A 10,707-nucleotide genomic window follows, 5' to 3' on the forward strand; every position below is an offset into this window, starting at 1 on the left:
CACCCAGGGGGTCGTCGTGGCCACGAACCACGGGTGTGCTGTGGCCACCTGCCTGCCGAGGACAGTGAGACAGAGGCTGGCTCCAGCCCAGCCCCCGCTCAGCCCAGCCCCAGCTGCCTACCTGGGGGAGTGGGGGCTGGAGCAGGGTGCCCAGGGACAAGTCCTGCTCAGTGCTGACCTTCTGAACTAAAGAGGGGTACACCTGCTTCATAGAATTCATGTGAGGCCCCAAGGAGAAGGCATTGGAGATCGTGCCCACCAACCCTAAAGAGCTTTGCAGATATGAGAAAGCAGTGGTGTTGTTGACAGAAACGTGTAAAATAAATCCCAGACACCCACAGAATTCCGGCTTTTGCAGCTGCTCCTGGTCCGCGAGGCCGTGCTCCCCTCTCCGATGGCCGTGCATTTTCTTTACGAAAGGCAGCCTCTGTGTCTCTTGATGGTGCCTTCGCTTCCTTCTCACATCGGAGGAGGAAGCAGGTGCGAGCCCAGCATGTCTGTCAGGAAAGGTAGGGGGAAAGGGTGTGGAGGGAGGCGCAGGAACCATGGCCCCCTCCGGGCTTCCAGGCCCTGGGACCCTTCAGGTCCGTGTGGAGGTGAGGACGGAGTAGACTAGAGGCACCATCACCAGGAGGACCCCGGATCCCCACAGGCTGGTCGGGGCTGGGCCTCCGGGGGCAGACACAGGGCCTTCCCCAGCCTTCACTGACACCCTAGGCCTCTGACCCCCTGCATCTGACCCTGTGTGAGGCCACATAGTGCAGGACAGAGATGCGTGGTGCCAGACCCCGTCTCATGAGAGCAGCTCCTGATATTTGCATATGTCGGGTCCCGTCCATCACAAAGGACGTCACTGAATGGAGCACTTCGAAGGGCAGTGGGAGCCCGGGCTCTTCGCCTTTATTGGACTTTGCCGTAGACAGCACCCCTTTGAGCACAGAGGCGAAGAGTGGCGTTAGTTTTGCTGATATTTCCGGAGGCGGCAGCACGGCTTTCCCTGCTCACCTCCTTCGATGAGCCGATGCCGTTGGTGATTCTGTTGTTTAAATGGTTGAATTGCTTGTGCCCGGCCTGTGGGCTGTGTCACGGCAGCTCGAGCGGGCAGTTCAGGTGGTGCCCTTACTCCCGCGTCCACAGCGGGAAGGCCACTGAAAGGAGAGGTGACGTGCCTGATGGTCTGTTGGTCTGTCTTTGACGACTCACAGTCGTGCTTTATACACATAACAGTTCTCAAGGTTCCATTGGTAAAGGTTCATGCAGTGACAGCTTTATCGTACGTCTGCCCAGTTATTCCCCGTGGTCACTGGGCTGCCACGGATTTGCCTTTTTCCCATTTGAATTCTTCTCTCTTCAGTGTGGATCCTGGAAAGCCTTTGTGTCATCCTCGGCCCATGGGGTCAAGATGGGATGGCGAGCGCCCCAGGCTCCGGGCCTGAAATAGCAACCGCTGCCCTCCGGCTGGCCGAGTTAGACTCCCAAGCAGGTCAGAGGGGAGAGGCTCAGGGCAGGGGCTCATCGCAGCCTCCAGGGGACCTGCCCGGTAGCAGCGTCTTCTCAGGGCTTCCCCCATCACAGACGTGGTCAGGGGCCACGGTGACCTGCTCCCTGGTTTTCAGCGCTCCTGCCCTGAAATGGCACATCGTTCCGGCACAGCAGGGAGGATGCCGGGCGGGTTCCTGGGGTGGATGTGAGGGCCTTTGTGCCTCGTAGAAAAGGGACGAAGACCCAGCGACCTGTGCGGGGCTGGCAGGAGGAGGTGCCCTTCCCTCGGATGGCGGATGGCGTGTGGCCCGTGGGGGAGCAGGGGCTGGATTCCACCCTGTTAGCCCAGGGCCGGGTCTGCACCCGTGTGGCCCTGGCTCTGAGCACGTCCTGAAGGGAAGCGGGGGGACTTCCTTCCCATCCCCGGGCAGCTGTGGCTGTAACTGTCCCAGAAGCTGGCCCCGCTGTGTCTCCCCTGAGACCGAGTAGCGTCCGCCTCCCTTACACCTTCGTGGGGATTTTCCTGAGAAGTTGGGCTGTTCTTGAAGTGGGAGCCAGCTTTGCTCTCGATGTCTCCAGACCTGGAGGAAGCACTTCCTCTTTTCTTTGATGCTCTGACAGAACAAGTGCTGCCTCTGACCGCCGCCACCGGCAGCCTCACCGAGCCTGGGGCTGAGTCCGAGTCCGAGTCTGCGTGCACGGGCCACTGGCCTCGCTTTGCTGTCTGTATTTGGTTCTGATGTCACGCTCGTCTGTTCCCATGTTACGGTTTGTTTGAGGGACTCGCTTCTCCATGAGCTGTGGGCAGAGGCCCTCGAATGTCCCCTGGGGCCATTGCACTGAGGACCCGGGAGGCCAGAAATAGCCATGGCCGCCCACCTCGCCTTCCCGGCAGCTGCCGGTCCCTCCTGGCCCCCGGGCCTCCGCTTTCCCTATTTGGGGTTGTTCTTTTCTGAACTGATGTGGCCACACACCAGGGGTGCTTCGTTCAAGTGTCCAGAGTGTCCGCTGCTGCCCGTACAACGGACACCCACAGTTCAGAATACACCCTGCAGTCCGGTCGCACGTCAACGTCCCTTCTCCCCCTACCATTTTTTTTGTGGTAAAATATACATAACATAAAATGTAACATTTTAACGGGGTTCCAGTTCTCCTCTGAGGATGTTTGCTTTCTGAACTTGGAAAGTGACAGAACCTCAACTTTTCTTTGCCTCTCTTGCCTTTGGGTAGCGAGCAGTTGAAACCCCTTTTCTGAGAAAGCCCCACACCCTCATTTCCCCGCCCAAACAGGCCAGACGGGGGTGGGGGGGGATCCAAGCCTCATGGTCCAGAGAGGGTTCCTCAAAGCGGGGAAAGGTGTCGGGGTTCCACGGAAAAAAAGAAACCCCTGAAATCTAGCAAGTTTATTACCTGTTACCTCATTTCCTCCAATTCCCGAACGACTCAGCTTCTCAGGATTTTCTCTCTTTCTCCCTCTGGGTGTGTATTGTGGTGAGATGTGTGGTTCCCGCTGCCACCGGGGAATTCGCAAGGCAGACGGGATGCCGACTGCAGGCTGGGGGAGGAAGAATGGGAGTTGGTGTTTAATGGGGACAGAGTTTCTATTGGGGAAGCTGAAAAAGTTCTGGAGATGGATGGTGATGATGGTTGTACAACAGCATGAATGTACTTAATGCCACTGAACTATGCGCTTAAAGATGTTAAAATGTTACAATTTATGTTATGTATATTTTACCGCAAAAAAAGAAAAATGGTAGGGGGAGAAGGGACGTTGAGGTACGACTGGACCGCAGGTGTGCAGCGGGGGTGTGAGTGCCAGAGGGGAGGTGGGGACGAGAACGTGGGGACCAGAAAGAAGTAGAAACAGAGAAAATGCGGGAGCTATTCTGCAGAGGAGTTTGGCTCTATAGAGCATCAGGAATTCATAAAAAATGGTACAAGGCTAAGAAGAGGAAGCTTGCTTTTGGCTCTTTCTCCATGGTGACCTCAGAGGCAACAAAAAACTCCAGTCAGGAAGCTCTGGCTACAGCTTTTAGGCGGGGCCGAGGGTGCCGCCAGGAGACTCTGCAGCGCCCACCACACCAAGCGGGTGACCCGAAGCAGATGCCTTTGGGGTGACGGCAGCGCTAAAATTAGATGTGGTGATGGTTGCCCTTCACCATCAATTTACTAAAAATCCTTGAGTGGTGCACTTAAAGCAGATGCATTTTTATGGTGTGTAAATTGTACCTCAGTAAAGCTGTTCACACACACACACACACACACACACACAGCTGTGCTTCCCTGGAATCCGTGCTTGTCCCTTACACAGAGGTCCTGGCCGCTGCCCACTGTCCCCATTTCACCAGGAGAGGAGCGTGGTCACGGGGAGTGGGCTGTGCCTCCCGTATCTGCCGTCTGTCTGGGTCCTTCACGGGGTAGAACTGGAGAGCGTTCTAATCTAGACACGGTGACCTCATCGGAGGCAACTAAGTGGCCCAGCTAGTCTCGGCTCTACTTCTGGGCACCCATGATGAAGACTTCCCCGCAGTTGGGGGCCATCGAACTGACGCCAGCCGTGACAGCTCCCTCAGCTGCCAGCCGTTCGCTGGCCCTTGGACTGGGCAGCCCTTGAGGAGTCTTGGAGGGTGGGCCCCGGCTTCCGCAGCCCCGTCTGTCACTTGGGACCGTTTCCACCCGGTGGCGTCAGCCCAAGAAGCAACAGAGGGTCAGCAGATAGGAACTCGGCAGAGCAATCCCGCAAATAGCTCGGAGCCCTGCCTTCTGTTTCAGAGCCATTCATCGCCTCGCTCCTGTCTGTCTGCCACAGGCCCTGGTGCCACGAGGACATGCCCACCGGGGTGCTTATTGTTGGGGAGGCATGCAGGCCTCCGCGGTGGGGACCGAGAGCAGCTGTTTCCGCCCTGGTTCCGGCTGCATAAAGGGTACAATATTAAGCAGCCTCATTGAGCTGTCCGCTCAGATCAAACAGGGACGGTTGCTAAGTGCTCTCCTAAATTCATAGCATCAAATCAAACGATCAAAATTACTTAGAACTGCTAGGGGCATTAGAGATTATTTATCACCACCTCGTTTCCTTTACTTGAATACGAAATTCAGAGGCCCCGTGGTGCACCCAAGGACACGCACCAACTTAGGGTCCTGACGCAGACCGGAGCCCACATTTCCTGGTAGCCCCAGGCAGGGCTGTTCCTGTACATCAGGCCCAGTGCCCCCTGGTCGCTGGATTTAAAGGCTTCAGGGAGGTGTTCTTGCCATTCTGTGGTTCTGTAGCGTCAACAGGCCTGTCTGTTTAAGGAGGAGATCATTTTCCACATTTGAAATGAAAACGACCTGACAATCCTGGGAAATCCATGAATGACTGTGACTTAAGCTGGAAGCAAAATCTTACTCTAGAATGAAATTAATTTAGATCAAACTATATCAGCCCAAATAGTGCATGGAGTTCTTAACCATGCTGCGTGCTGCGTTAAGCATCATGTGTATGGATTCGTCCTTCTTAGAAGGACACCACATAATTTTTTTAAATTTACATAATTCTTGCCGAAACCGGTTTGGCTCAGTGGATAGAGCGTCGGCCTGCGGACTGAAAGGTCCCAGGTTCGATTCCGGTCAAGGGCATGTACCTGGGTTGCGGGCCCATCCCCAGTAGGAGATGTGCAGGAGGCAGCTGATCGATGTTTCTCTCTCATCGATGTTTCTAACTCTCTATCTCTCTCCCTTCCTCTCTGTAAAAAGTCAATAAAATATAAAAAAAAAAAAAAGTTTAAAAAAAAAAATTTACATAATTCTTTATTTTAGTGTATTTTATTTTTTATTAAAATTTTTTAATGTTTCTGAGGTATTTGGTTGGTTTCAGTGTTTACAAGTGTCTTTTTTAAATGTCAAAACTGTCTGGCACATACAGAACACTTTTTTTTTTTATTGATTTCAGAGAGGAAGGGAGAGAGAAGGAGAGAGAGATAGAAACATTAAAGATGAGAGAGAATCATTGATCGGCTGCCTCCTGCATGCCCCCTACTGAAGATCAAGCCTGCAACCGGGGCATGTGCCCTTGACCAGAATCAAACCTGGTACCCTTCCGTCCGCAGGCCGACGCTCCATCCACTGAGCCACACCAGCGAGGGCTGGAACATGTTCTAACGCTAGTTTTTCTTTTACACTGTGAACCACTAATTTGAAAGCAGCACATGGTGGCCTCCCTCTCAAGGGTCCCTCAGTCTGAGAGGCTCAGGGCCTTGGGTGCGGCTCATGCATCTCAGTCACTTTAAAAAGCATTTTTTATGTATAAATCTACATACAAACTACTCTTCTAGGGCATAACCGTCAAAACTAATTTTTGAAATTGCAGTTGCATAACAAGAGGTTACAGTCATGTTGGTTTATTTTTTATTTGAGAGGACTCAGCATCTGTCATGTTTTCATGGAGAGGATTTTTATGTTTAAAAGGAATATGGATGTTTGCAATTTTTCTAAGATGCTGAAATCATGGTGACGTAGAAGACTAAAATCCACACTGTTGAGCGCTAAATGGCATTCCGTTGGTTCATAAATTAACTACTAATCCGCCATCTTTGAAACCAGTGGGAGCTCGTGGACAGGTGGCAGGTGGGCAGGTGGGCCAAGCCCACTGATGAAGGAAGCTGATCGGCTTGCTGGACACAGAGCACATGTTTCACTGCATGATGTGATCTGAAAAACCACTGCGAGCAAGGCAGGAGCTCAGCAAGGTGGCCTCGTGGACGCTCAGAAACAGGGGCCGCCCTGTGCTCATGCCCCGACCAGTTAGAAGATAAAATGGAAGAGATGCCCCATTTTTAATAACTGCAAAATACATAAAATACCAAGGAATAAGGTTAACAAGGAGTGCAGTTTATGTGAAGCAAACTTTAAAACAGTACATAGAGACACCAAAGATTTCACCAGCGGGAAGGGCATTCTTGGATAGGGTGACTTAACATTATAAAAATACCAAGCCTGGGTCCTGGGTTCGATTCCGGTCAAGGGCAAGTACCTTGGTTGCGGGCACATCCCCAGTGGGGAGTGTGCAGGAGGCAGCTGATCGATGTTTCTCTCTCATAGATTTTTCTACTCTCTATCCCTCTCCCTTCCTCTCTGTAAAAAATCAATAAAATATATATATATTTTTTAAAAAATACCAAGCCTCCCGATGTTAGCCGACATAATGCAAGCCCCAGTAAAAATAGCAAAATGATTTCTTTTGGTACTAGACCACTTGGTTCTGAATTTTATATGGAAAAATTAATAAGCAATAATAACCAGGAAATTCCAAAAAGGGCAAATTAATGGTGGTGGAGGGTTGAGCACTGTGCCAGGGACAGCTGCGGGAAGAAAGACCACCGCGTTCTTCTGTTTGCTCAGCCCACCACCTGCCCCAGGCACCTGTGCAGCCCAGAATAGGAGTCACCCAGACCCCTTTGGGCAAAACGTCAGATCTGGCCGCGGACAGTGTGCCTTGGGTAACACATGACAGCGTGTATGCATTGGTTTCTGAGGCCGCCGTAATGAATTGCCACATACCAGGTGGCGTTATTCTCTCACAGTTCTGGAGTCCGGAAGTCCAAAATCCAGGTGTCGGCAGGGTGGTTCCTTCCGGAGGCGCCGAGGAAGACGGTGCTGTGCCTCTCCTCGCTCCTGGTGGTCGCCCAAAACCTTCCGTGCCTTCACAGAGCGTTCTCTCTGCGTCTCTCTCCACACTTCCTCTTCTTAGAAGGACACCGGTCATCGGACAATGGCCCACCCTACCGTGGTGTGACCTCCGCTGAGCTTGATGGCATCCACAAAGAGGCCACTTGCAGATAAGGCCAGGTCACGGGCTCGGGGTGGGCGTGGAGTTCTGGAGGACACGGTCCAGCCTGGTGCTGCGTTAGGCATCACGTGTGTGGATTCGTTTTTCAGGGTTGAAATGTGTGGCACGTGTCATGTGCTCTTAAGCCCTTTTTTCAGGTAAAACTACAAAATGAATTTTTTTCCTTTCCCTTGCACTTGAAGATGTGTGACGGTGTGTCATAAACTGACCTGAAATATGTGTTTGTTCTGCAGCGAAATCCGCGAATAATACCGTATAACTAGGGCAGTTTATGCTCCCATTCTCTATCTGGCTATTTATAGTGAACCTATTTCCCTCTGGGTCAGAGTGCATTGGTGAGCATTAACAACCGGAACTTGTTTAACAAAAACGACTAGAATTTGCGGTTTTAAGCAATGCTGAAGACTGTGGCCCTTCTGCGGAACAAGGAGCAGCATGACTTCCCGGCTTCCAATGGCGAGGCTGGGGAGGACCGAGCCATGTCCTGGTGCTGCTGATTGAGACTGGGGAGCTGGTGGTGAGGCAGGGAGGGGAACGGGGAGGGTTGAGTTTCATTCTGGAAGTGTTGCCAGGGCGGGGAGTCCCCAGGCTGGGGAGGGAGGTGGGCAGTGTCGCACGCAGCAGAGAGACCCAAAGGGACTCAAGTAGAGAAGTTGCTGGAGCCTTGGGCACGGGAGGCCCCGGTGGCTCAGCCGGAGCAGTTTCAGTGCCGTGGAGGTGGAGGTGGAGGGACCACATAGACTGAAAGGACCGTGGGCTGGGGAAGGGCCCCAGGTTGGGGCTGGGCTCACGGCAGAGACCATGGTTCTCTCGGGTGTGGTTCCATTTGCTCGTGTGCATCGTCCGGCCGCCACAGCTCTTGCCGATCTGCTGTTGGGGCTCCATGCTGCTGCTGACTCCCAGGAGCAGGTACGATTGTTCTTCCCTGAGCTCGGGAAGCACCTGATATCCAACCTGTTTGCCTTTTTGGGCAGCATCTCAGGCACCTCCTGTGGGACACCTGGGCTCCGCCGTCCCAGTGAGACCACTAAGGCTAGACGGCTGTTCTGGGAGCCGAAACCCCTGTTCAAGGGTGACTGGAATTTACCAAGTACCCGTGGCAGGCCAGGCCTTTTGGTTTCATCTTCCCAATGCTACTCTGAAATGGGGGTGTGTGTGTTGGGTGGGGAGCCAACAGACTCAGAGGTCACTGGCTGGAAACTAAGTGGCTGAGCTGGCCTTGGACACCAGGCACCCGGACGCCAGGGTGGACGCTCCCCCTAACAACACTCCCGTGGGAGCGGGCATCCGAGGCCCAGGGGCCCGGAGAGGAGGCAGTGGGCTCCAGGGCTTGGATGCCTCCTTTGGAGGAAGCAAGTGATATTCTGCGTGAGGGCAGAAGCTCCAAGGAGACAGGGCTTTATTCTACATGGAAAGGAACTTTCCAGAAAGGAACACTGCTCTAAAATGGACTTCCTCTCGAAGGTGTGAGGGTCTGGTCTCTGGAGGTGTGTTTTGCTGCCTTCTTTGAAATTTTCTTTGAAATTTTCAATTTTAAGCAAATATCCTTTTATATAAGTCATTCCAAATATCCGCAATGGCTGGGTGGTATTCTCTCTACGTTTGTCAGTCTATGTACTCAGCCCGCGTCTCCTCTGCTGTAGTGATATGAGGACAGACCCGTTTAGTCATCTGTGTGTGTCTGTGGTCAACGCTGGAAGGGGGATGGCTGGGCTCCAGGCTGCGAGCGCTGGGAAGCCTGGCACAGACTGATGCCCGCCTCCTCGCCTTGTTTTCCAGTGCATCGCAGAGCTTCATGGCCAGGAACCTCGTTCATAAAGCTGACAGGAGGCGGGGGGGGGGGGGGGGGGGAGGCACAGAGGGGGGGAGACAAACGGCTTCAGGCTTACCCCCCGCCCAGGGCACCTTGCTGACTGTGATGGTGAAGTTTCTCACCTTAAGGAGTGTTTATGATTTGAATGATCCATGACACCTTTAAATGAGCTTCTTCCTCCCTGGGAAGTAGCCCGCTCCTCTGCTGTGGAATAAACTGCTCTCGCTCTGTGGCCCTTCTGTGGAACCAGGAAGGGCGTGGCTTCCAGTTCCCGAGGTTGACAAGACTGAAGTCTCAGAGTTTCATAGCAATGTTAAGGTAAAATACAACAGTAATCTACACTAATAAAAGAGAAACATGGTAATTAGCGTACGACCGCTACCCTTCCCATTGGCTAATCAGCATATCCTTATGCAAATTAACTGTCAGCCAAGATGGCGGCCGGCAGCCAGGCAGCTGGAAGTGAACATGAGGCTTGCTTGCTCCAGTGACTGCAGACTCCAACGTTCCCCGCCTGACTTGCCGGTGTCTGAGCTGCAACTCTAAGAAACTATGTACTATGTTGCAAATAAGAAGCTAAACAAAACCCCAGAAACCAGCTTTCAGCTGGCCGGGATCTCAGAGCTGGAGTTATACCGTGTTTCGATTATAGAACGCAAACAAACCAGATAGCTTCTTTCAGCAGCGGAAGCCTCAGAGCTAGAGCCAGAGCTAAAGCTGGCCCAGAATAAAAAAAGAAAAAAGAAAAAAAGGAGCGGTTGGGAGCTTCAGTCAACTGCCAACCTGAAAGCAGCCCTCAGCTCCTCACCAAGACTGGCCAGGCACCCCAGTGGGGACCCCCACCCTGAAAGGTGTGTGACCAGCTGCAAACAGCCATCATCACCTCATCCAGGCTGTCCAGGCACCCCAGTGGGGACCCCCACCCTGATCCAGGACACCCTTTAGGGCAAACCAGCCGGCCCCCAGGCCTCTATCCTATATAGTAAAAGGGTAATATGCCTCTCAGCACCGGGCTCAGTGGAGCCACGAGGCCTCCTGGCACCGGATTAGCGTGACAGGGGGCAGCGCCCAAACCCACTGATTGCCCTGCGGCTCTGTGTGTGACAGGGTGCGGCGCCCCAACCCTCCCCCCCCACAGGCCCTGCTCTGTGTGTAACAGGGTAGGGCCATAACCTCCCCATCGGCCCTGCCCTGAGTGTGAGAGTGGCGGCGCCCCAACCCCCTGATCGGCCCTGCTCTGTGGGTGATAGAGGGCGGTACCCCAACCCCCTGATCCGCCCTGCTGTGTGTGTGACAGGGGGTGGTGCCCTAACTCCCCTATCGACCCTACTCTGTGAGTGACAGGGGGGAGCTCCTCAACCCCCTGATGGACCCTGCTCTGTGCGTGACAGGGGGGAGCTCCCCAACCCCCTGATGGGCCCTGCTCTGTGCGTGACAGGGTACGGAGCCCCAACCCCCCTGATGGGCCCTGCTCTGTGAGTGACAGGGGGCAGCGCCCCAACCCCGATTGGCCCTGCAGGGTACGGAGCCCCAACCCCCCTGATGGGTCCTGCTCTGTGCGTGACAGGGGGCAGCACCACAA

At 53.8% G+C, this 10,707-nt stretch overlaps 1 protein-coding gene across 25 annotated transcripts in view; it reads left to right on the top strand.

Annotated features, from left to right (window-relative positions):
- LRRFIP1 (LRR binding FLII interacting protein 1) overlaps nt 1-10,707 on the top strand; it is a 115,173-nt gene that overhangs the window by 12,808 nt on the left and 91,658 nt on the right. The window lies entirely within an intron of this gene.

Source organism: Myotis yumanensis, unplaced genomic scaffold (genome assembly GCF_028538775.1).
Source record: "Myotis yumanensis isolate MYYU_CA2020_CCGP unplaced genomic scaffold, mMyoYum1.0.hap1 SCAF_8, whole genome shotgun sequence".
Classification (NCBI taxonomy): Eukaryota; Metazoa; Chordata; class Mammalia; order Chiroptera; family Vespertilionidae; genus Myotis; species Myotis yumanensis.